Genomic DNA, 27500 nt, shown 5'->3' on the forward strand with positions numbered 1-27500 from the left:
AATGCGTGGCCGTATTTAGTCTGCCGTTACATTCTGAGTTCAAATTCCGCAGAGGTCGACTTTGCCTTTCATCCTTTCGGGGTCGATTAAATAAGTACCAGTTACGTACTGGGGTCGATGTAATCGATTTAATCCGTTTGTCTGTCCTTGTTTGTCCATTCTGTGTTTAGCCCCTTGTGGGCAGTAAAGAAAGAGGTAGAAGAGCAGAGTTGAGTAGAAGACATCCGAACGTGCGACATAACAGTGGCGAAGAGGATTTCGTAGCTCAAACAGTCACTGTTTAGTATTGCGGCATAACAGAAAGATTCTTCGTATACATACACACACGTTAGAATTACATAAACCAATGAATAAATAAAGAATGAAAACCGCCTACAACCGGTTGACCAAGTTACCATGAAGAAATTACCAACCGTAGACAATCACCACCACCCGTCGACAATTGCAAGAAATACACACACACACTAAAACACAGATACAACTCATACAACCACTAAAAGACTTAAAGAACAAACACAGGCCCTAGGTGTATGTAGAGACCACCAATACCGAATGGTATCAGCGTCACGTGAAGATCGCAGTCGCGTGAAACTCGAGTCGCGAGACAAAATCTTGCCATCAGCTTTAATAAAACAAAAAAAAGCCATGTACTCTACATGTATTGGGTATTAATTTCTCATTCGTTCAACATTATACAACGCACGTATATATTTATATAACCTATACATACATACATACACACACACACACATATATATATCGTTTTTTGGGGGTGAGGTGGGGACATAAATCCGGAGAAGCAGCACATTCCAGAATACAATAGGCTACTAGAAAGTAACATTACACAGACTTACAGACCGGCCTTCGCCTCTATATATACAAATATATAAATAAATAAATAAATAAATATGTAAATGAATAAATAGATATATATATATACATACATATATATATATATACATACATGTATGTATATATACATATGTAGGAGCAGGAGTGGCTGTGTGGAAAGTAGCTTGCATATCAACCACATGGTTCCTAGTTCAGTCTCGCTGTGTGGCACCTTGAGCAAGTGTCTTCTACTATAGCCTCGGGCCGACCAAAGCCTTGAGTTGAATTGGTACACGGAAACTGAAAGAAAACCGTCGTATGTGTGTGTGTGTGTGGTGTGTGTGTGTGTGTGTGTGTGTGTGTGTGTGTGTGTGTGTTTGTGTGTGTATGTGTCTGTCCATCCACCATTCTTTGACAACCGATGTTTGTATGTGTTACGTCCCCATAACTTAGCGGTTCGGCAAAATATATAAAAAGCAAAATACCTAATTTTAAAATGTCGATAAGAGATGCAAGTAATAACTTTACTGACAAGTAATGGTTGTTACCACCTGAACAGAGCGCTGTTACTACTCTTTGTAACCCGTGGAGGACATTGCATGCAGCTGGTAAATGACACACTATCTGTGTCCCGGGAAAACTCCCTACACGATGGTGTATTGAGTTAACGAACACTCAATAACACAGACCAGGTGAGAAACTCGATACTGATATGTCACCATTACTGAGACTCGTCGGTACCATGTACTCGAAACACCTCGAAACGAAATGAGTTGCCAATATGAGAGATATGAAAACAGTGCAGAGTCTATTTGATGAAGAGCTGTGGTTTACACAAGCAAATCATGGCGAAATATCGATATGTATAATTCTCGATCATCCTCAGGTGAGTTGTTTCGCTTGGCCTGGGACATTCACTGTTCTTTAGCACTCAGCGTCGCGTAGGGTGTCTTTTCCAGGACGTTATCTGGCACTATGTATATGGAACCGATACTGTTTATACTACTAGAGCTGCTTTTAAATAGTAAGATATGAAAAGGTTCTCGGATTAGTTAAGTTTAATAAAACAATAACTTATGTACCCAAGTTTTGGCATCATCACTTTAGCAATAGTCACCTTGCGCAGCTATACACCGGCCCCAGCGTTCCTTACACTTTTTCAATCCGACCTGGAAGTTGTTTTTCGTAAGGGAGTCGAGGTCATTCTGCGATTCGTTCTGGATCTTGGGAACGGTACTTAAGCGGTGACCTTTGTGCTGCATTTTCATGTTGGGGAAGAGACGGCAGTTCGCAGGTGCTAAACCTGGCGAATAGGGCATGTGTGGAAGCGATGCTATGATGTTTCTGGTGAGAAAGTCACGACTGAGGAGGGATCGGTCCCAGGGGGCATTGTCATTGTGAAAAATTCAATCCTTCACTCTCAACACGTCCAGTCGCTCTCATCGAATGTCTTCCCTCAAACACTTTAAAATGTTGCAATAAAACTCTCAATTGTGGTCTGGCTTTGGGAAGGGGGGCGAATTCCCGATGCACAGTACCATATTTCCGGGGATAACACACGTGGCAGGTCTTCCAGATCGCACATCGTCTTCTTAGGGACGCTCTTCCGCTTTTGAAGCGCCCGTGCCACTCGAAAACATTGTGTACGACTCGTTGCCTCTTGGCTGTAAGCTCTGCCGAAGCATCTTCAATGTTTCTCTAGCAGACTTCCAAAGTTTAACACGAAATTTCATTCACGTTGGTTTTTTCTTCTTAGCCATGACAAAACTAGCAAACACACGTGATCACAAAATCCACAAATTTCGCAACTTGTGAAGTGAACATAGTGATGTCACTCAGCACACTGCCTCATGAAGGTCACTGGTAGCTCTTACTCACTGCGCAAGCAATCGTGTACCGCCATCTGTTCTGTTCTGTGCGCTACAGAACTAGTCTGGGAATTTTTTGATATCACCTCATATATACATAAATATATATATATATATATACTATATATATATATATATAATATATATATATATATATATATATATATATATATATATATATATATATATATATATATTGTATAGAGGGCATTATTACACATAAATGCCTCACACTAGGAGGGACAAAGTCATTACTACCAAAATTATACTAATCATACCAAATGCAGTTTTTCAAAGCAAGACATTTAAAAAATGAATTTAGTAGTCTGTATCACCGTGATTTCACATTCAACTTACGTCTAATGATCGTCAGCAGAACTGATCTGAACACATCATAAATAAACTACCAACCTTACGTAGCGAAGACGAACAGACAACTGCTCACTCCGGCCAAGCACATGGAATGTTTATAAATCATATATCCGGTAAATGCGGGCTTTTTACGAACTGCATGTCGGGTAATGAAAAGTATTTCGGAATAAGTTTAGCAATTAAGGATAATCTCTTATAAGGGATCTTAACAAGAATTATCGGGTAGCTAGCGTGAAAACCTCATAAAAGAAAAGAATTCGAAAATAATTTTTTTCTTTTGAACAAATTAATTATATCTATATTGTATAGAGGGCATTATTACACATAAATGCCTCACACTAGGAGGGACAAAGTCATTACTACCAAAATTATACTAATCATACCCAAATGCAGTTTTTCAAAGCAAGACATTTAAAAAATGAATTTAGTTCTGTATCACCGTGATTTCACTTCAACTTACGTCTAATGATCGTCAGCAGAACTGATTCTGAACACATCATAAATAAACTACCAACCTTACGTAGCGAAGACGAACAGACAACTGCTCACTCACCGGCCAAGCACATGGAATGTTTTATAATCATATATCCGGTAAATGGCGGGCTTTTTACGAACTGCATGTCGGGTAATGAAAAGTATTTCGGAATAAGTTTAACAATTAAGTTTAACAATTAATAATGCCCTCTATACAATATAGATATAATTAATTTGTTCCAAAAGAAAAAAATTATTTTCGAATTCTTTTCTTTTATGAGGTTTTCACGCTAGCTACCCGATATTTCTTGTTAAGATCCCTTTAAGAGATTATCCTTAATTGTTAAACTTATATATATATAATATATATATATATATATATATATATATATGAGTACGTCATATGCTTTATTAGTTCAAGAGAGAATGAAATAACTTTCTTTTAGAACTTGGAGGGAAATGGTTATAAATATTAGCGCATTAATACTAAGCTAAATGTATGTATATGTATGTATTATACATGAATATTAATACACACACATACGTGTGTGTGTGTATGTATGTGTGTCTAAGACAATTCAAATAAATAAGAAGAATATATCTACATAGGTTTTATTATCATTATTTGGCTGCATAATATATTAAACAGTTGAAGAAACTAGAGGCAAATGTAAACCACATTGCGAGATCTCCATGCAGCAGGGACGTATGTCGAACAGGTTTAAGTGGAATCTGTTGTGTAAATGACTGTAATAATATAAACTGCGCAGATGTGTAATTCTCCTTAATTATTTGAATTGCCTTGGATATACACACTCAGCAGCAGCAGACAGTTTTTAATCCAACGAAGCGAACCCAGGATTTACACATCGGATTAATTACAATGCGATTGTTTTACCTCGATTAGTCTTAAGTTGTTCCTTGCAGTTCGATGGGGTTAGCCACGACGGGAATTATAATAAAGGTCTTGGACGGTACCTGCTTGGATCTATTATCCTTATCTATCTACATATCTATCTATCTATCTATCTATCTATCTATCTACCTATCTATCTATCTATTTATCTGTCCATCTATCTCTCTTTCTATCTATCTATTTATATATCTATCAATCTATCTATCTATCTATCTGTCCATCTACCTATATATATATATATATATATATATACATATACATATACATATACAAAGGATTTAGATAATCTACCTATTTATCTCTCCATCTAACAATATATGTATACATATACAAAGGATTTATGTATATACGTATATGTGAATGTATATGTGTGTGTGTGTGGTGTGCGCGTGTGTGAGTGTGTGAGCGTATGTATATGTGTATGTGTGATTTTTATACGTATGGAGCCTATAGCGGAAACAACTATAAGCCAATGAAGTTCATAACATAACCATCGTTTTTCCTGTGTCATCTCTGTCTCCTATTACTGCTCTATACTCATCCAACACTTTGCTCTGAAACGTGTGCGCGCTTGTGTGTGTATGTGTGTGTGCATGTATGTATGTGTATTTGTATATATACATATATACATATATATATATAATCCAAACTTATTTGGATTATATTTTACACTTTGCTAACTAAATCCACACAATGGATTCACCGTTGTGGAACTTGGATTTTCTGTATCTGAAGTTTTTCAATGTCAATCTGGAATCCTGTGGAATAGGAAGCTGGGAGCTTGGGTGAGTGTTGCATTGGAAATACCTTATGTTTCTACCCGCCCAGGACTTTAATACACATACACACCCACAAATATATGTGTGTGTATATATATATATATATATATTATATATATATATAATATATATATATACATATACGTTTAACTATTTGTTGTGCAAGATTTTTTATGTGAAGTCGTGTGTTGAAACAGATATTGTTATATTTCGGAATGGTCATACACACACTAAATAAACATAGACGCACATAGATATATAAGCATGCGCAAATGAAGACATACAATAGAAATACAAAATGACTGACGGTTAGTAAGTAGAGACACAAATAAGTAAGAAGAAAACAAAGGACCACTGATGCGGTCACAGGAGTGTGACGAAAGAACTCTGGCCGAAATAAGATTAAGATTAATGTAAAAAATAAATAACACTGAAGCAAAATAACACCAAATATATAGTGCGTGTGTTTTTATTGGCTAAACTGGCAATATGACCATTCCGAAATATAACAATATATATATATATATATATATATATATATATAAATGTATGTATGTATGTATATAATAGTAGGGAATATAATTCCACATTTACAGGGAAAAAAATCAATTTACCAATTCTAAATCAAATTTCACGATATATATGTATATAATCAAGAGAAATAACCTCTATTAAGCAATTCAATAGTGAAAAACATTATCCATATTAAATAGAAAATATTTAAATGTACCATAATAAATAGTGTTTAAAAAATCAATAAATTAAATAAACATTAAATTGCCTACGCATGTTTCCTGATTATATCTTTAAATCGATACTAATAAAATCGATACTATTAAAATTAATTCGATTTAAAAATATAGCTACTCTTCAGGTCTAAAGTAATAAAATAAATTTATGTATCTAACAAATAAACGTATTGGAACAATAAATAATCGAATAAAATTTAACAATATTAATGAAAAATGAAATCATAACTTATCTTATTGAAGAATATAGTAACTACATGTAGTTAATATATATATATATATATAAACTACATGTAGATTGTTGGCGATTTTTACCTCCGTCTTCCTTTTCTTTTGGACTTGTCTCTGTCTCCTGTTTCTGGAGAAGAGCTTTGCTCGAAATGTAAAACACCATTTCTTTCCTTCCCGGAGTATCTTATTAATATTTTCCATGTAACACGTCCCCGCGTTCTTGTTTTATTGTTGTTTTTTCTCCGTTTTTTTATTAACTATATATACATACATACATGCATACATATATATATATATATATATATATATATATATATATATATATTTATAGTTCGTGCTTCAAACCGCGCTTGTTGAAGGACTCTGAACAAAGGTGCACAGATAATTATGCTCGGTTTGCATGTGCAGCTGCAGATTCTCTGTGAAGCAGAAACACATATGTCGGTCAATTTACTCAACAAAAAGATACTGTATGACAAACTGTAAAATTAAAAGAGAAATTTGATGACGTCCCAATCTCCGTATTCTCATAATTATTTAAAATCTACATTCCTAATGATATTCATAATCCAGTGAAGCTGACACGAAGTTAGTCATCGGAAGAATTGCAGCGTTCATCGACGTTCATTACCACTTGATGTGCGGGCAGCCGTAATCTGGAGTATACCTAAGATCTACCGCGGTAACCGCCTCAATATAACTCACCTTATATATATATATATATATATATATACATATATATATATATATATACATATATATATGTGTGTGTGTGTATGTATGTATGTATGTATATATATATGTGTGTATGCATCCATGTAAGTATGTATGGATATATATATACATGCACACATGAACACAAATACAAAATGTGTTGCATATTTTCGTACGCATCTGCGTGTTTGTGTGCAGATCGGCAGCCGACCAAGCTGCAATAGCAATGTAAATACGAAGCGAGAATTCTTTATAGTTCTTTATTTTCACCATTCTTTATCAAGAGAGTCGATAGTCGACATTATCGATTTGTGATTTCACTCGTTGTTATCATGAGTGTCAATAATTATTCTGTTCGGGATTAATTTTTGTATTTAATCGCATAAGATTAGCGATGTCTGTGTATCCGATAAGATATCTGCTTCTCAAGCAAAAGTCAAGAGTTGCTGTCCGACAGAATGATAAACTCTGCGTCAGAAATACATGAAATATAAGAAAACGAATCAATACAAGTTATTCTACGATGACAAATCATGTGGTTAATATGAAATAGCCAAGTTCTAGTAGATTGCACCGACCTCACTATATTATTAATGCTTCGATTATTGAACCACAAGTCATATTACAGAGTTATTTAGTCCGTTGTCTGACTCTTTCTCCCAGCTTTCTGCTCTTAAAATATGATTCCAATATAAACCTATTCTTTACACAGATAAATGTGATCATTTTGTGGTAAAGTAGATTAATAGAGTAGATTTAATTAACTGCAGCGTGTAACCGAGATCAGCTCTATGTGTCTCTGGGATTTGAAAACCAATCAAGTTTATACGAGTTTATTCATCTCGAGTCCGCTTTCCTCTGAACCATTCTGACAAGAGAATTCCCAATGTTTTATTTATGACAGAAGCCAAGAAAACCCATTCTGGGCGAAAATTCGTGAGAATAAAACTGAGAAAACGTTCTGAGCGAATTTTTATGCTATATTCAGATTGTTAAGATATGAGCTGGTAACCCTACTCTCAAAATTACGTTTGCTTATAACTAGATGTAAAGATAATAAGAAATTAGAAAATGCCTCAAGCACAAGATATTTATGAATAATTAGATAATCTAGGATAGCGGATTAGGGATGCATTAGATAAAATCTCAGAAAAGGAACTACATGACAAAAACAGGGGTTAGAATATCAGATATACCAGTCGCAAGTTACAAATGATTTCAAACATAGATTATAAAACGAATGAATCAATGGGACAAAATTGGAACTGAAGACATTCAGGAACGTTTAGAATATACAACTATCAGGTAATACTTACCACTACTGTAAGACGGTGAGCGGGCAGAACCGGTAGCGCGCCGGACAAGATGCTTAGCAGCATTTTGACGTCTTTACGTTCTGAGTTCAAATGCCGCCGAGGTCGACTTTGCTTTCACCTTTTTGATGGTTGATAAAATATAAGTACCAATTTAGTATTGGGAGTCGATGTAACTGACTTATCCCCTCCTGGAAATTACTGGCCTCGTGCCAAAATTTGAAGCCAACATTTGCCATGGTAGAAATTAGAGGAAGACGATTCTAAAAGTATTATAAGATACTAGTATAGATTTGTTTGGCAGAAAATACTAAGACCTCACATCGTTTATATCTATACCACGGCCGCCGAAAAACTAAAATTATTCAGACACACTTTACACTTTTGTCGCTTTACTTTAGGTAATCTTAACATTTCATTCCCCACCAGAGACAAACTTTAAATATTTTTCTACAAATAATAACCATTTCCTAGTAAATAGATTTCGACATTTAGCAAACATGCATAGAATGCCATATCGACAAATATTTGACTTTATAGTAAACTTTCATTAATAGAGAATAGAATTGAATATTTTCCCAAACCATTTCAATCGACAGACCCAGCGATTAACTACGGTTTCTGTAGTGTTCTCAATTAGAGAGAAAGTTAGGGGCAAAACCGACCCTTAAACCTGAGAACTAAGAAGAGAACATTTTTAATGCGGTAGTAAGAAACTCTAGAGAGAGTTGAACAGCAGGTTTTCGGAGAAGCACCCCGCCACCTCATGTATGGACATTCAGAAAACGATATGGAATATTCCAGATTAGAAAACCTTTAAGTTTCAAGTAATGAAACAAAACTTGTTTTAATTGAAAGTCTGAATTCCTAAGACTTTATATTTCACCATTTCCTATTTTGGAGCATGTCGGAATGCTCACAGTTAATTCCATTGTACAATTCGGTAATACAAAGGAACAGAGATAAGTAATAATTGGAGAAAGACAGTTTTGGCATTAGAGATGTTTATAATATAGGCGCAGGAGTGGCTGTGTGGCAAGTAGCTTGCTTACCAACCACATGCTTCCCGGTTCAGTCTCACTGTGTGGCACCTTGGGCAAATGCTTTCTACTATAGCCTCGACCAAAAGCTGGTGAGTGGATTTGATTGATGGAAACTGAAAGTCCGTCGTGTGTATGTGTGTGTATGTTTGTGTGTGCGTGAGTGTGTGTGTGTGTGCGTGTTTGTACCCGCACCATCGCTTGACAACTGATGTTGGTGTGTTTATGTCCCCGTAAACTAGCTGTTCGGCAAAAAAGACCGATAGAATAAATACTAGGCTTACAAAGAATAAGTCCTGGGGTCGATTTGTTTGAGTAAAGGCGGTGCTCCAGTATGGCCGCAGTCAAATGACTGAAACAAATAAAAGAATAAAAGAATAAAAGAATAAGAGAATAAGAGAATACCGTTCAACAGCTGCAACAAGAATCTTCAAATTAAAAAAGAAACAAAACAAAAATCACAACAAAACAATTAAAATCGTTAACGGAGTCCATGTCAGCGGTTTTCTTGGAAATTTCATCAATAAGCTTTTCCAACCAATGGATTATAAGGTAAAACGTGAGGAGAGCTACAACCTGGCAACATATAGCAATTCATGTAAGGCGGCGATGTGGCGAGGTGGCAGATGCGTTCCCGCGCCGGAAAGATGACTTATCAACATTTGGTCCGTCCTTACGTTCTGAGTTCAAATGACACAGGGGTCAACTTTGCTTTTCAGGGATTCGGGGTTGATAAGATCACTACAAGTTGAGAACTGGGGCCGATGTAATCGATTTTCCACCGAAATTGCTGGCCTTGTGCCACTATTTGAAATCATTATATAGAAATTTGTTTACCGGAATTTCAACTTATCAATCTTTGATGGAACAAATATGATTTGCAGAAGAAAGAATTCAGTCTTGATTCCTGTTGGCATTCATCCATTTCCTTAGATTATAATAAAACTCTTTTTGTATATTGTAAGCTGTGAAAAACAGAGAGTCTGTGACTGTAAACACCCACACATTCCCATCTGTGAAGAAATTGTTTAATATTCTTTCTGCCAGATGGAAAGTAGATTCGTTTTTTAATTATTAACGTCTTCAATGAAGAATAAACAAAGCTGAATATTTATGCTAATGCTATTTCGCTATAATTTCCTGTTATGTTTTGGACTTATCTTTGGTAAACGGCTTCAATAATATTGCTCAGCCGCAGCCCTCGATAAATAGATTGCACTTTCTCTCTCTCTCCCTCTCCCCCTCTCTCTTCCCCTCTCGCTGCCCCTCTCTCTCTCCCTCTTTCCCTGTCTCTCTTCCTCTCTCTCTATTTCCCCCTCTCGCTCCCTCTATCTCTCTCTCTCCTTCTCTCCAGAACTTATCCGCTCATCTATTTTCGCGATCTCTGTTCAGTTGAGAAGAAAACAGATTGCGCTCTCGTTACAATGCATTATTCGTCCAATTCCATGCGGACTCTAAATTAACTGATCTGTACAAAGGCTAAGTGTGAGGTAAGGTGGAGCCGTGTTAAAGTGTTGCCTTTCATCGCTTGTCTAGTACCAAGATGTCAAGTGGTGCAGGGATAATATGAAATAAACAACGCAACACAGCTGACATATCATATGTTTACAACATGTGGAGAGAAGCTGGACTGTTGTAGAAGTAGATCTACGCTGATATGTTTAACAGTAGCAGTCTGTGAAGAAAACTCGGCTCGTCTGGTAATGTTCTTCGTTTGACTGACGGGTGAAATACGAGAAATGACGCTTGTGCTGAGAGTAAGATTTAGTTGACATTCTAACGGCCAGCGCTCTGATACAAGCCCAGAATTAAATACATAATATATTTTAAGCAAAATATATTTACTACAATCGGAGCTTGACATTGTAATGTTCCGATATATGGGAATCCCGAATATAAACAGAATGGTACACAATGTAGGAAAATGTACACACGCTTATAACATCGTTACTGTGTAACTCCGAAAGTCAGGCATGATAGAGAATATAGGTGTGTGTGTGTGTGTGTGTAAGTGTATGGCGGTTTATAAGCATATATACCCCACCCCACTATCATTCCCCACTCTTACATACCCAACTCCTACCTCACCCTCACCCACATCCCAAAACCACCATACCACACCACACCACATCAAACCACCCCGCACACACTAGCACTGATCACCCACACACCTACACATGCACACACGCACACGTCAAGGTCACCAGCTCCCATCCACACACATATACACACTCTCACATACACACGCACGCGCACCTTCGTTTCGGGATCACCACTACTTTATTATCTCCCCTTATTCTTAGCTCTCCTGTCTGACCACCTGTGTCCTGCATTCGCCATGCTAGATCGCTAGCCACTAAACCTTTTTATTTTTATTTTCTCTCCTTGTGTATTTCTGTGTCCCTTTCTGTTGAAGAGCGTAGGCTCGAAACGTAAAAGACTTTCTCACTTCCCGAGCGTTAAACTAATAGATCTGTTTGTTGCTTACACCACCTGTCTTCGTCTTTTGTTGTTGTTTTTTGTAAATTCCAACTATATATATACATATATATATATATATATATATATGTGTGTGTGTGTGTGTGTGTGTGTGTGTGTGTGTTCAGGGCGTGATAGAAAATTGTCACCATTTTATATTTTTATATTTCGCGCATGAGCATTGTTGCTTTTGATTTTGTTGACTACACAGTATAGTAGGGCCAGTTGGGTCTCGTCTGTAAAAAAACAGCACCATGACGCAATTCCCTCTGCCAGAAATTTAGAAACTACATGCTGTATTGCTTAGCATTTACGCCAGAGGCTCCAATAGGAACATTTCAGTGTTTGACAGTGCAATCTGAGGACATGGACCGAGGATAATAAAAATCAAACAGCCAACCAACATCATGGTGTTTGGAGTGATCAGTAGTGGTGGCGACGTTATGCCTCCATTCATCTTCCCACACGGCCTCAGACTCAACACGGAGGCCTACATCAAGTGCCTGGAGGAGGTAGTGCTGCCCTGGGTGAAGAGGGTGTCTGCTGGAATACCCTATGTCTGGCAACAGGACTCTGCACCATGTCACACAAGCAGGAGAACCCAGTCATGGCTGTGAGACAATTTCTGCGACCACATCACCCCTAACTCCCCAGACTGCAACTCCCTTGATTGTTATGTGTGGGGCGCAGTTGAGCGAGAGACCAACAAAACTCCTTGTAACACCAAAGATGAACTGAAGGCAAGGTTTATGGCAGCACTCGCCAACTTAAACAAGGAGACCATCCAGAAGAGCTGCAGGCGATTCCGAAGACGTCTGGAGGCCGTGGTTGAAACTAATTTTATTGAATAAATTTACTCTTGTATTCCAAGAGATATTTATGTAATTTCGGTAAATATATAGGGAAGTTATTTCCGAGTCCACGGGGAAGAGCACTTCAATTTAGTGGTACTAAAATGAATTACTCACTGTCTTATATACATATAAATAGATAGTTCTAAGAGACAGAATCACCCTCAAGCAACTCAATCATCATTGAACGACATTATCCACGATAGGTACATATAGGACTAAATATTAAAATTATCAAAATTAATATATACAATTCTTATTCTAAATCATATACATTGTATATAATGTAAAGTATATGATTTGGAATAAGAATTGAATGTATTAATTTTGATAATTTTTAATATTTAGTCCTATATGTACCTATCGTGGATAATGTCGTTCAATGATGATTGAGTTGCTTGAGGGTGAGTCTGTCTCTTAAACCTATCTATATATGTGTATATATATACGAGCAAAATGCCCCCCGTCCAATGGACGGTGCTGAATCATATCTGCTGAATAAAAAGCAATCAGTGTTTTCTTTTCATTAAAAAATAATTAAGCATGCCTTTATTTCAATAAAAATTTTTGGTTTTGATAAACGAAGTTAAAGCAAAAAAATACTTCTTGAGAAACCGAATAGTCTTTCCTTTCTTCATGCCAAGTTTGAAGAAAATATCTCTTTTGCATCTTACTTTTTTGGTCTCTTAAATATACTGCATTTTGTGGCATTATTTCAAGCCAGCTGGCTTTTTTTGCGCAAACTGCACGTGCATTTTTCTCGCGTACGCGTAGTATCGATCACAACAGCTGATGTACTTGCGCGTACAAATGCACGTTCCAACGGCTTTATCGGTCGCATTCTCACCTGGAATCGATTTTTGTAATTTTTTCAAGACTTATACACGCACTGATACCGTCGATATCTACATATCAAACTTGAGCGCAATCGGATGGAGGATGCCCGAGATACTAGAAGACACACACACACACAGAACGGATTTTATATTATATATATATATATATATATATATATATATTATATATATATATATGAACAAGCCATGGGATAGTCTATACGCGACCATCTTGTTTGTAAAGTTATTTAGGACGGCATCATTAGGAACACATCCGTTATTGTGAAGGCAGTGGGGCATGATTTGAGGATGACTTGGCTGTTGTTTCTAGCAGATGAAATATTCGCAGAATTGCTCCGCCGAACCCTAACAGTTGGTGCCTCTTCTCATCATTTATTATTGGTGCTGTGCAATGAAATAGTTTAGCGTTGAAGAGAATAGTGCAGTGATGATGACGACGACGACGATGATGTTGATGATGATGATGATGATGATGATGATGATGTGATGATGATGATGATGATGATGATGATGATGATGACGACGACGACGACGATGATGTTGATGATGATGATGATGATGATGATGATGATGAAGATGATGATGATGATGATGATGATGATGATGATGATGATAATAATAATGATGATGATGATGATGATGATGATGATGATGGCAGTGCTGGTGGTGGTGGTGGTGGTGATGGTGATAGTAGTGAAGGTGGTAGTGGTGCTGGTAATGAGGAGGAGGTGGAGGATGGTGTTATTTTATGTATGTCTATGTTTTTGTTTGGTTGTCTCCAGTGAGTGGGAGGGAGGCGTTATTCCTTGTAAAGTTGTTGTAACAGTGCAGTAGGGTGTTGCAGATGTGTTTGTTCGGGGTGGGTGACAGTGCATGCAATGGCGGCCGGGTTTGCTATTACAGCTCGTTGTAATAACAAACTCTATTCCCTGGAATGTCGATGCGGTCTTTTAAAAGTATTTTTGTTTTGTTGTTGCAGCTGGTCTCTGAGTAAACTGTAAAGATGCGAAATGTTTGTTTTGTGTTGTTTGTTGTGTGTGTGTGTTTCAGACAAACCATGCAAGTCTCACACAATGTATGACGGATCGAATAGATTGTTCCTCGCACCGTTTTCTTGTTCTGTTGTGTTTGTCAAATGTAGGCCGGCCTTTTTTGTACTCCACGAACCTTGTTTGTGTGCCGTGTCGTTTCCTTTCTTATATATTCATTACTGAGCTACCTTTATGCAGAGGTGTTGTAATTCGTAGCGGTTTGTTTATGCAGTTTCAATATGTGTTGTCAATTTTGATTGTCGGTTGTAATTGGTGTTTTCTAGAATTTCTGGTTAAGGCGAAATGTTTTAGATCTGATATCTTCTGCTGTTGTAAATTTGTTGTTTTGGAGTCGGATTTCAGTGAGGTTGATGGAGGTGGGTGAGAGAAGTCGTGCGGCTGACACTGGATATATAACTATCACATCCTCTATGTATGAGATTGAAAGTAGGTTTTACAAAGTGTGGGAAGACGGTACAGGTAGAAGCCAAAAAGAATGAGCAACAGGGGAGACTCTTGTGATACTCGAACGGGAAAGGTGTCGGTGTATATTTCCAGAGATTTAATATAGACTTGACGAATTGAGAAATGGATTACTAGCCAGACCAGAGACTCTCAGTGTACTGTGGTCATATCTAGTTTAAAATGTGTGCGTGTATGCATGCTTGTGTGTGTGTGCGTGTAATTTCGTTTTGTGAATCTGTCGTTCAGTTTGGTGTAAAGTTTATGCATAACAGAGGTGGTTGTAGAAACGGATCCGTATGGAGAAAGAGGAAATGTTTGGTTAATCGATATTCACCTATTTTATTGATTCTGTAGTGTTGGCAGTGTTGGAATTAGATATAGGTTGAGGTAATGATTCCTTTAGGTTTTAGGTGAAAGTTTGCGCTTTTGCTTAACCCTGAGACACTGGGAGTTCAGTGGGGGTGAGCGTTATATTCCCTTGGAGTATTTTCTGATATGTAGCGGAAGGAAGCGGGTCAAGATGGAACGGACGTATTTTGAGTTTTCTGTTAGTCTTTGAGTATTTTAGGAGGTGATGGTCGAGAACAGTTTCATTTGGCTGTCTGTTTGTATGTAACCTATTTAAAGTTGTTGTGACGTGTGATGTGGTGGCTTATATGCAGATAACATTGTTGATGCTGAGCACTTCTGTGGCAATGATTTACTGCTTATTTTTGCGATAAATCTTGACTTTAGTTTCTTGATACATTTCAATGTGGGCGTTTGTGAATTTGACTATGTCCACGGTCCCCAGAAAATACCGTGTGCGAATTGATCCTAGAATTATTATTATGAACGCAGTTTCTGACGCTGCTTGGTTGTTGAACTTTATAACCCTAAACATTATTGGGAAGCGTTCTTTTTTTCAAGTTTTAAATGTCTTTATATTTCGTTCATAGAATGTCTAAATGTGTTATGATAATAAGGGAGGTGGTCGCAGAGACTAGTGTTATGTGGCTTTTGATAGCACGATGGAGAAGAATGCGATGTCTGGGACGAATTGCGAAAGCTGGATTTGTGAATAATGAGGCCGTGTTGATGTGGATTGTTTTGGATGTGAAGGGAGTTGTGTGGAGATGTCATTGACTCACTGCTTGTGCTCTTTATAGAGATTTCTGCCAGGATCTGTGATGTGCATCGAATGATCTCCCAACGGCGAGGAAATGTTTGAAAGGATAATATTTTGTTATAATAGGAATATACATTACTTGTGGTTCATGTATATTCGATTCGTACAAACAATGAAAAACCACACCAACGTTTTATTAACGTAAAATGCGTATTTAGTCGAAGCAAAATTCATTTGCTATAACCATATTTGGTTCTTACAAGTTTTCTAATCTTATTATCATAAACTATTACTACTGAACCCTTTGTACTATATTTGGGAACATAGTATACTAGTGTATACAGTTGTTCATTTTCCTTTCTAATGCTGAACGTGTGTGGAACTTCTTTTCACTTAATCTCATCTATTCGGCTATAATGCACCTATCAGCCCAATGTGCCTACAACTTCTCCCAAACTTCTACGCAGTCTCAAACAAAAAGTTTATGAGAATGTCAAATGAGATTAGATCACTGCTTCAGTAGTCAAATTGGGCGATAAATCTAAATGAGGTCGTCAACCCGAACTGATAAAAGTACATCTCGTCTCCAGTATTTTTACCCAAACAGAATCAACATGATACTTCTTAGAACAACATGTAACATCATCTTAAGTATTGTAGCTTTTGTATGTCTTTAACCGGCAATGATATGTGTATGTATATATGAATTCATCCATATATGGATACATACATACATATATGGTGATTGTTCCATTGTCGCAGCTGATTGCTATCTTCCTCATTGTCAACGGTGTTTCTGACTTTCCATTTATGACCTCTCAGCTCACTATTCAGTCCCGTTGCACATTTGGATGGTTCGAAGCACAGGTGGCTACGGGCGCTGTAAGTCACGGTGCGCTTCAGACTGGTGAGGCCCCTGCTCACCTGGCTGCTCTTTTGTTCCCTTAGGGTTTTCAGGAGATCGAGAGACAAATAAAGTCGAAATAAAGAGACATCTGTACGTCATTGTATCCTCGTGATGATGATTGTACAACGCGAACACCACTCTGTGGGTCTCCATGGTGAGCACCAAGTAACAGGTCGAAGCGAGATGGCCAGTAATCACATGAAACATACATAATTACACACACACACACACACACACACACACATACGCACACACTCACACACACACACGAGTTATTTCTAAAACCATTTTATGTAGTTGTATGAGGATGAAAACCCAGCAACCTGCAGCTGTTTCAACAGCACAGAAACAAGTGTTGCAATTTGTGATTTAAGCCTGTTTATTCCGTCTTCGTGATGTATAAACTTTTGTGTGCGTGGCTCTGTGGTAAGAAGTGTGATTTCCAAAGACATGGTACTAGGTTCAGTCCCACTGCGTAGCACCTTGGGCAAGTGTCCCCTGCTATAGCATCGGACCGACCAAGGCCTTGTGAGTGGATTTGATAGACAGAAATTGTAAGAAGCCTATCGTATATGTGTGTGTTTGTATGCTTTTGACTGTGTTTGTCCCACCCCATCCCTATTAGCGGTTCGGCAAAAGATAACTGAGAGAATAATAACTATGCTTGAAAGCAAGTCCTGGGGTCGACTTGTTCCACTAAAGGCTAAGACCCTTCAAGTCGGTACTTCAGCATGGTTGCAGTCAAATGACTGAACCAAGTAAAAGAATCTGTACATACATCACCGTGATCACCGTGACCGACCAGGCTATCAGATGCTGCTACACATCGCTGATCACAATGCGTTTCGCATTGTTTTAGCCTTCAAATGACGTCAACCCCCTGGCTAAGCAAGCAGGCCAACAGAAGAAAGAATGAGAGAAATTTGTGATGAAAGAGTACAGCAGGGATCGCCACCACCCCCTGACGGAGGCTCGTGGAGCTTTAGGTGTTTTCGCTCAATAAACACTCACAACGCCCGGTCTGAGAATCGAAACTGCGATCCTACGACCTCGAGTCCGCTGCACTAACCACAATATACATACATACACACACACACACACATACATACGTACATACACACACACACACACACACACATACATACATACATACATACATACATACATACATACATACATACATACATACATACATACATACATACTACATACATACATACATACATACATACATACCGTAGGCTGCGTTACATGATAGAAGCAGATGAAACGTTATTGGTAAGAGTTACAGGAATTCTGACTAAACTATTAAATCTATACTTTACAGAAACAAAGTTTTGATTACATTAAATTCCTGCCTTCAAATCAATGCAAAGAACATTCAACCAAACCGAATTTGATTCTGTGAGAAAATGCAATAATTTTATTCTAAAATATTGTCCAACTCACAAATATTCGATACATGGAGTTTTCGTCTCTCACATCTTTACGATAATCGGATCAGAGTTAAGTGAAACTTCCGATGAAAAACAGATTAAAGCGAAAATCTACAAATTTGGATTATTTTTGCGTCTACGCTTCAAAAAAGGCAATTTGAGAGAAATTGATAAGCATATATGCTTCAAATCAATCAATAAAATTATATTTCTGCTTACTTAACTAATTGTAATGTAAATAATTCTCTTCAAAAAAATATTGATATTTCCATGAGAAATGACCTACAATATTTGATAAAACCGATGTAAATTGAACAGTTTTCAATGGCTGAATCGAGAAAATCGTTTTCAATGCATAACTTTCCAAGTGCTGATACGTAATGTAAACAGGAATCGTGAAAATTTGACTTCATCAGTTCGTATGTTTCTGTTCAAAAAAACTATCGAATGTCCTGGAACACAATTCTTTTTCTCTTTTGTGATTTTTCTCATTGTTTAAGGCAGCAGTACTGGACCCTATTTTGTCTGTCGAGCCCTTTCGTTCCCATTTTACTCTACTGGACCCTCACAGCCATTCGGTGTTTAAAAAATTGTATTTTTAGAATCAAATATTACTAGGAAATAGTTAAAAAAAACAGTCGAAATATTTTGTGAGTTACGTAGAATTATAACCAATTTATTGCGCATCAATTTAAACAACAGAATATTTTATGGACCCCCGAGGGTCTTATGGATCCTGGTTGCGAACCACAGGTCTAAGGAATAAAGACATTCTGAAATGAAGAATGTAAAATCTTATGATTAAAGAATTTTTGTGCAGCAGAGATCAAAATTTAGATTTTAATGTATTGTAAAAATGCATAGATTGTACGAAATTTCAACTGGCATTGATCTCTGAATAATGGACCGGATTTATAATTTGATTCTGCGATTCTAGTCGGAAATCATGATAGAAATGTTGGGAAGGATAGAAAGTAATTTAAATAATATAAACGAGACGGTATCAATCAAGAACGGCAGCGAAGATAATGCAGGAGAGAAATCCGAATGATTATTCGAATTGTTGACTGAAAAACGGTTAATTGTTTAGTTGGGTCCAAATAAAAAATTTTTGGAAAACATTGCGAATTACAATGGGAAGTGGATTTTAAAGAAATATCATACAACATTTTTAGGAATCATATCTGCAAGTTACTCTCTAAAAGTTCAATGAGCAGACTTCGAGGAAGCATTCTTCAGTTTCTGATCGATGAACTTATACGAGTTGAAGAGAATTTAGACGAATCAGTGGTTTGCATAATGTTGAGAAAGATTAACTGAAAGTTTCGATCAAGCTTTACTATTTATTCCTTATTCCTACTTTCATTGTTTCTAGAATTAATTTACGCCGATGTTTCATAGTATTTACTACGAAAAGTAATATTGCCATCATTAAATTGGCTATTGCCGAACAAAGTGTTTAGCGGCATTTCGTCCGTCTTTATATTTTGAGCTCAAATTCCACCGAGATCGACTTTGCCTTTCATCCTTTCGGGGTCGATGAAATAAGTACCAGTTGAGTACTGTGATCGATGTAATCGACTTGCTCCTCCCCAAAATTTGAAATCATCATCATCATCATCATCGTCATCGTCGTCGTCGTTGCTGTTGTTGTTGTTGTGTTGTTGTTGTTGTTATTGTTGTTGTTGTTGTTGTTGTTGCTGTTGTTGCTGTTGTTGTTGTTGTTGTTGTTGTTGTTGTTGTTGTTGCTGTTGTTATTCACATACTCTCAACAGATTAGAATGTTGGAAAAGAAAACATCCTGACATCGATCTACAAATAACCTTAGACGCCAAGAACCCTCTTAAGTACCCTAGCTGTCCCTAATAACGGCGTTTTCTGAAGCTGTGCTAAACTGGGTTTTATGCCTATTTCCCCCTTTTCCATCTGTTTAGATCTTTAAGGATAGTTCCCAAATGTACCTGTAACTACTGGGATACATTCTACCCGCACTTTCCATAGTCTCTGTAATTCAATGGCTACATCCTGGTTCTTCGCTATTTTTTCTGCTTCTCATATTGATTTTTTTCACCATTTGGGACTGTAAAGTCGATTATCCGGCATTTCCTATTCTCTTTATCTACTACTACTAAATCAGGCCTTCTAGCTTCTATTACTCTGTCAGTCTGAATGTTGAAGTCCCACAACAATTTATACTTCTCACTTTCAAGTACTTTACTAGGTTCACGTTCATACCATTTATCATTATGGCCAATTACTGATTAATGCTATGCACTCCACATAACTCTACATAACTCCCAGTGGATTGCTCTCCCTAGGTTGCATTTGTCTTTCATTGTATTCTTCCTGTGCCAATATTCTACATTCACTTACTATATGAGTAACACTTTCCTCTTTTGATGTGCACAACCTACATTTGGGAATCTACTTGGTTTTTGTCTATTTTGGCTTTCATCTAATTATTCCTTAATGATTGATCTTGTGCTGCTGCTAACAAACTTTCTGTCTATCTTTGGGAATTCTCTATGCAAAACATTCTTCTGTCAGTCAGATAACTTTCGATCTTTTTACTGATTTTTAACTTCGCTTGGTTTCGTTTTCTTTTTTTTTTTTTTGGTTTCCCTATGTCTTTCTGTGACTCTAGCAGCCTTTAATAAACTTTCTTCACTATTATCTACATAGGAGTCTATATCTACTCTAGCTAACTCCATCCAGTCTTCCACTGATATTCACCCTCTTCCATCTTCCTTTCCAAGTAAGTATAATCTTGCTACTCCTGTCCTTGGTTGGAGTCCTCCATTCATATGGAATTCATTCCTAGTTATTCTCTCTAGCTTTCCTAATTCAGTTTTTCTCCAATCTACAAAAGCTGCTGAGTACCGAAGTAATGATGCTGTCCAAGTATTTACAGCCTTCACAAGATTCGAACCATTTAGCTTTGACTTCGTTAGCTTCCTCACCTTCTGATGTACTCCTTCTCAATTTTTGTTTTCATTTCTATAGTTAGTACTTATACTCCAAGATACTTACAACACTCTCCTTCTTTTAATGATTTTAATGTCTGGTCATCTGGTAATTGGCTGCCCTCGCTGTTGGCTACCTCTCCCCTTCTCATGACTAATATCACACTCTTATCTCTGCCAAATTCCATGCCTATATCTTTGCTGAAGAATCTTTCAGTCTGTATTAAGGAATCTGTCTCTTTTCCATTATCACTAAAAAGCTTCAGATCATCCATGTGGAGCAAATAGTTAATTTTTTCCCCTTACTATTTCTGAACCAACACCCTGCCTTTGCCGTCCTTAATACTAAACTGAGGGAGTCAAACATAGAACAAATATTAAAGGATAACGATTCTCCTTGGAAAATTCCTCTTTTGATATTAACCTTCCCTAAAAGTGTCTCACCTGAGTATAGATCTACATTCCATTTCTTCATGCTAAAGCTAATTAATTCTCTTATGTTGTCTGCTATACTGAATATACTCAAACATTCACTTAAACATCAGTGTGGGATCATGTCATAGGCTTTCCTATATTCTATCCACGCTGTTGTTAGATTTTTCTTTCTGTTTATTTTTTACTTCACTTAGAACTTCTTTGTTTTGTTATGGAGTTTTGGTTTGAATTTTTTTTTGTATTACCTTCTGTATTGTGTGTTATTTGTGCAATGCAGGTGTTGTGCTCTTCTTTTGGAAATCGGACTTCTACGGCACGTGCTGCTGTGGCTTTGTTAATTTTATTCGCTACTTACTGTATGAGTTTATTCCTGTATGTCTTTGGAGGAGTGCTACATAGTAGTGTGTGTGCGTAAATCATAACTCGACCATTTCATAGAATTCCCGGTTGTCTGTCCATAGATCTTTTTCTTTTTCTTTTTCTTTTTCTTTTTTTTTTTGTTTGCTTGGCTTTGTTATAGGTCAGTCTGTACTGCGTTTACCTTTTCACAGATCACCGCTCATGGACATGTATTGGTGTTTCTTTCATATTTATAATTATTATTAAAGTATAAGCGAGAGACCGAGAAGAAACACCGATGTTTATATATAGAAAGGACTTCTATATAGATATAGAAAGGATATATAGAAAGGACTTCTATATAGATATATATAAAAGATTATCTAATTAGAATTTTAAGATTTTACTCACACAGTTGCAGTTTCCTTATAGAATCCATGTGTTTACATTTTCAAGCACGTGATGTTGTGGCGGCACATCTGTTGGAAGCTATTTATATGTGTGTGTGTGTGTGTGCGCGTGTGTGTGTGTGTGTGTGTGTGTGTGTGTGTGTGTGTGTGTGTGTGTGTGTGTGTGTGTGTGTGTGTGTGTGTGTGTGTGTGTGTGTGTGTGTGTGTGTTTCAACCTTTTCATAGAATTCATGGTTATCTGTCCTTCGTTCTTTTTGTTTTATTGGTTTTGTTATGGGTCAGTTTTTACAGCAATTACGTTTTGACGGAAACACCGTCCATGGACATCTGTTGATGTTTCTTTCGTATTTATAATTATTATTGCTGTTTAAGTGAGAGACCGAGACGAAAGAGCAACGTGCATAGATACAGAGACAACCTGCATAGATATGGATGGATTCCTATGGGATTAAAGTTTTACTCACAGGGTTGCATCTTTCGTTTAGAGATATTGCAGTCCGTCTGTTTATATTTCCAGGCACTTGTTGCTGTGACGGCGTATCTGAGGGAAGCTATTTCTTTCTATATATATATAAAAAAAAAAAATATATATATATATTATTATATATATATATATATATAATATATATATATATAATATATATATATATATATTATATATATATTATATATATATATATATATATACTCCATATAAGAAAAATCTTTCTGTTTGCCAAGATGACTTACATTAAAACACAGCTTTCCTTCATTGTTTTTGCGGATTATTAATTCCTACTTCGTGATGGTTTCAGATTTGAACTTTCTTCCCGACAACTCGCTGTCACACGTCCATGCTGTTTGCTATTCGTGCGATCTGTTCTATCATCATCATCATCATCATCATCATCATCATCATCATCATCATCACCATCATCATCATCATCATCATCATCAATTTGTACCCCTTAATCAATTCGATCTTTCTACAACTCTGTTACATCCAACAGTTTCTCCTAACCAGTCTTCGTTGAACCGTAACATAACATCATCTTTATTTATCAAGGGTACAACATTTTCCTCCTTTGTTCCCCAAAATATCTTTATTCCAGTCCCTATAACAAATGATCTGTGCTGTGTTATAAACTTTTCAGCCTACCGCATCTTCCCTCCAAATTCAAAAACCCGAGATTCTTTCAAGCTTTCTTGAAATACGATGTAACATCATCCAGTTTTATTCCACCACGCTATAATCATCGTGTTATTACATCTATGATTTCTCCCTTGCTAATACAGTCGTCCCGCCTAACCCCTAACACCTTACAATATCAAGTGCTCCCTTACGCTCATAACACAAGTCACTATTCACATTTCCAATGTGTAATCGCATAACAGCCGAAAACTTCTGCTGGTTTTACCGTTAGGTTATTCAAATTTCATTTACATCTTATTTTTCGCATTTCTCTACTAAAGTGATGCTGAGGATAAATGTAAACCTAATGCTTACATCTGAATTAATTTCATGTGAGTGAACAAGATATCACGGTCGAATGTCTCAATCACAAGAATATAATTTCTTCCAGAATATTCTATGTTATTTTTCCTAATTATCTCGTCAAGTTTCATACATGTGACAAACAAATGTTTTCCGAGAAAGTAACGACCCATTCATCCGAGAACCGGATCTAGAAAATTTTGCGATATTCTTCAGGAAATATTAAGTCAGGTTGTTCTTGAGTGTTACTGGTAACATGTAACCCAGTTCAACCTGTCGCGTGGTCAGGTCGTCGGCGACTAAACTGGCAACCCCCACCGAGCTTGCTTGATGAGGAGGGTGGTTGTTGGACACCCTTCGGCACGAAAAATAAGACCCGTCAAAGGGCGGAAGAACTACTGTGTAGTCAACGACCAATTCAATAAGTACCTTGTCGCGGTGAAGTACCTGTGTGCTCCATTGACCCGGAGAGCTATGCTGGAGGGAGAGAAATCTTCTGGCAGGTCTTACCAAGCCAGACACGTCGAAGGGTAGGAGACAGACAAAACCGTACCGACAATAAATCGAAGCGTCGGCAGCAGAGCGTGGATTTAGTTATCGGCAGGACCTAACAGATCAGATTCCTGGCTTTGAACTAGCAGGATATCATGTAGAGGATCTTGAATACAAGAGAATAGATGAGACCCTAATATTTCTAGTTAGATGGAAATTGCGGGACCACATGGAACAGCGCTCTGTGACGCCTATAGTATGCGCAACCGAAACCCCTAAAAGCGGCGTCCTATGGGACGACGTAGATGAGAGATGAATATTTCCAAACTTAAGAAATTTCCATAAAAGTTGAGCCAAAACTGCTAAACTTGATTCAATGAAGAAACATACTTTTTAGTTTAGATAATGAAGTTTTTGCATTCGTCCGAATTAGAATATCCTTTTTATTTGACCATCATATTTCTGAATGTCACCGGTTAAAATTGCTTCCACATTTTACATCCAAAATATTTCTCAGGAATTTTAGTTTTTTTCGACTATCCATTTCCACATAACGGATACTGATCGCTGAAAACGTTATATTACGCACGCACGCAGGCACACACACACACACACACACACAACACACACACACACACCACACACACACACACAAGCACACACACATACTAAAAAAAAGGGGTCACATGGCCAATTGTACGAGAGCAATGTCAAAATATAACAGTCATTTTCGGCACATATTCTGTAGAGTATACACTGCACACACAAGATTTTAATTAACGTCTTGTATTTGTAACACAGATATTTACATTTGAAAGACAAGTCAGCTTTCTTTCATTCGTTCCTTGTACTTTTGGCACAGTTTTCACACAATAAACTATTTTCCCAGTAAGTTTGGCTCCTTCTTGGGTTTCCTTTTCTCTCTGTTGTCAGAATCCTTCGTCTGGTTTCATTAATCTGCAGCCTCTGCTCCTGGGTGTAACCGAACGAACAGCACACAACGAAGTAATGACACCATTTTAGATGATGTTACAGATCATCTTTTATTTGACCAAATCCTTGAAACTTGCCTCAACACTAATCAGCTTTCGAATAATTATTACAATTCGCTGGGTCGTTGATATACACTCGGGAAAGCGGAGTGAAGCCTTTCTTTGGAAACTGCGACTTCACAATCAATAAGACTTTGTGTACGTGTGTGTGTGTGTGGAGATGTCTGTGTGTGTGTGCACATGTGTGTATTTGTGTGTGTGTATTTATGTGTATGAAGGTGCGTAGCTTAGTGGTTAGCGTATTCGGCTCCCGATCGTAAAGCGATGAGTTCGATACCCAGCGATGCGTTGTGTGCTTGATCAAGGCACTTTATTTCATGTCACTCCAGTGCACTCGATTTGCAAAAATGAGTTGTACCTGTAAATAATTACAGGTTTGGGGGGTTTGGGGGGAGCAGCCTTGTCACATTCTGTGTCACGCTGAGTCTCCTTGAGAACTACATGTCTGTGAAGCGATCAGCTTCTAGAATGGAAATTTTGTGAGTAGGCTGTTCCGGTTGGTTCGATCAACCGGGGCATTGGTCGTCACAATAGACGGAGAGCAAGTTCATATATATATATATATATATATATATATATATATATATATATATATATATGTATATATATGTGTAGATAGATAGATAGAGAGAGAGAGAGAAAGGGAGAGAGATAGAGATAGATAGATAGATAGATAGATAGATGATAGATAGATAGATAGATAGATAGATAGATAGATAGATAGATAGATGGATAGATGAATATGTATGAATCAAAGCAGTTTAATTTAAATTCGCTAATACTCTCGAGTTTCAAGCTAGTCTTCAGCCATTTTGGATTTGTCCACTCGTACTTATGTGTGTGTGTGTGTGTGTGTGTGTGTGTGTGTGTGTGTGTGTGTGTGTGTGTGTGAGTGAGTGTATGTGTGTGTGTATATGTACGCATGTATGTCTGTAAAACGTACCACGAAATCTGTTTACGTGTCCTTCAACAATGGACTTCCCGTCGCCATGGTAAATGATTGAGTAGGTTTCTTGAGCAACTGTTTGTACGCATTGGTCTCCGGTGCGTATTAAGCTAAAGAGGAAGATAATGACAATACTTCGTTCATGTCTAGAAGAGGAATTAAAACGATATTTAAATTACTTCCACCAAACATCTACATAAATTTACGCTAAAATTTTCAATAATAGTTTTTAAAAGATTGTATGGAATTCTTAGACAAATTCTAAGATTTCTTCTCAGAATTCTCATATAAAAATGCTTTTATACTGAAATATAAATATCGATGAATATTCATACCAATATCGCTGTTGTGATTGAAGACTACTTGATTAAGTCGACAGCAGAAAAAAAAATGATCACCCTTTAGAAATCCTTAATTGAAATTGTTAGCAGAACATTAGTTGAGAACATCAATATCTTTCTTATATTAGCGACGGTTTATATTCAAAGACGATGTCAATGAGAGCGAATAACAATGAGGGAGGATATTGGCGACCGAACACACAAAGAATGCGTTTGGGTCTTTACAAAAACCGCCTCATTCTGTGTTACTCTAATGAAACGACAACAATGTTATTTATTTGAATATCTATTAATTGGAGTAAAATTGGTTGCTCCATAATTCATTTCTCTTCTACTGTTTTTTTTTTTAATCGAGAAATCGAGCTTTATTAAAGACGTATCTTGAGGACTGATGTGGCATCAGCTACGTAACGCGAAACATACTCGAACAATGTGTACAAATATCATTCACACACCGATTGATATGGTCACAGAACTACTATTGTTTTTTTTCTTTTTCATTTTTGGTTTGTTTTTTGGGGGTTTTTTTACTATTTTTTTAGTCCGAATATGCGAAGGCGCATGGATCAGTGGTTAGAGCGTCGAGCTTACGATCGTGAGGTTGTGAGCTCGAATCCCGGACCGGGCT

The sequence above is a fragment of the Octopus sinensis genome, linkage group LG6 (assembly GCF_006345805.1).
Source record: "Octopus sinensis linkage group LG6, ASM634580v1, whole genome shotgun sequence".
NCBI lineage: Eukaryota > Metazoa > Mollusca > Cephalopoda > Octopoda > Octopodidae > Octopus > Octopus sinensis.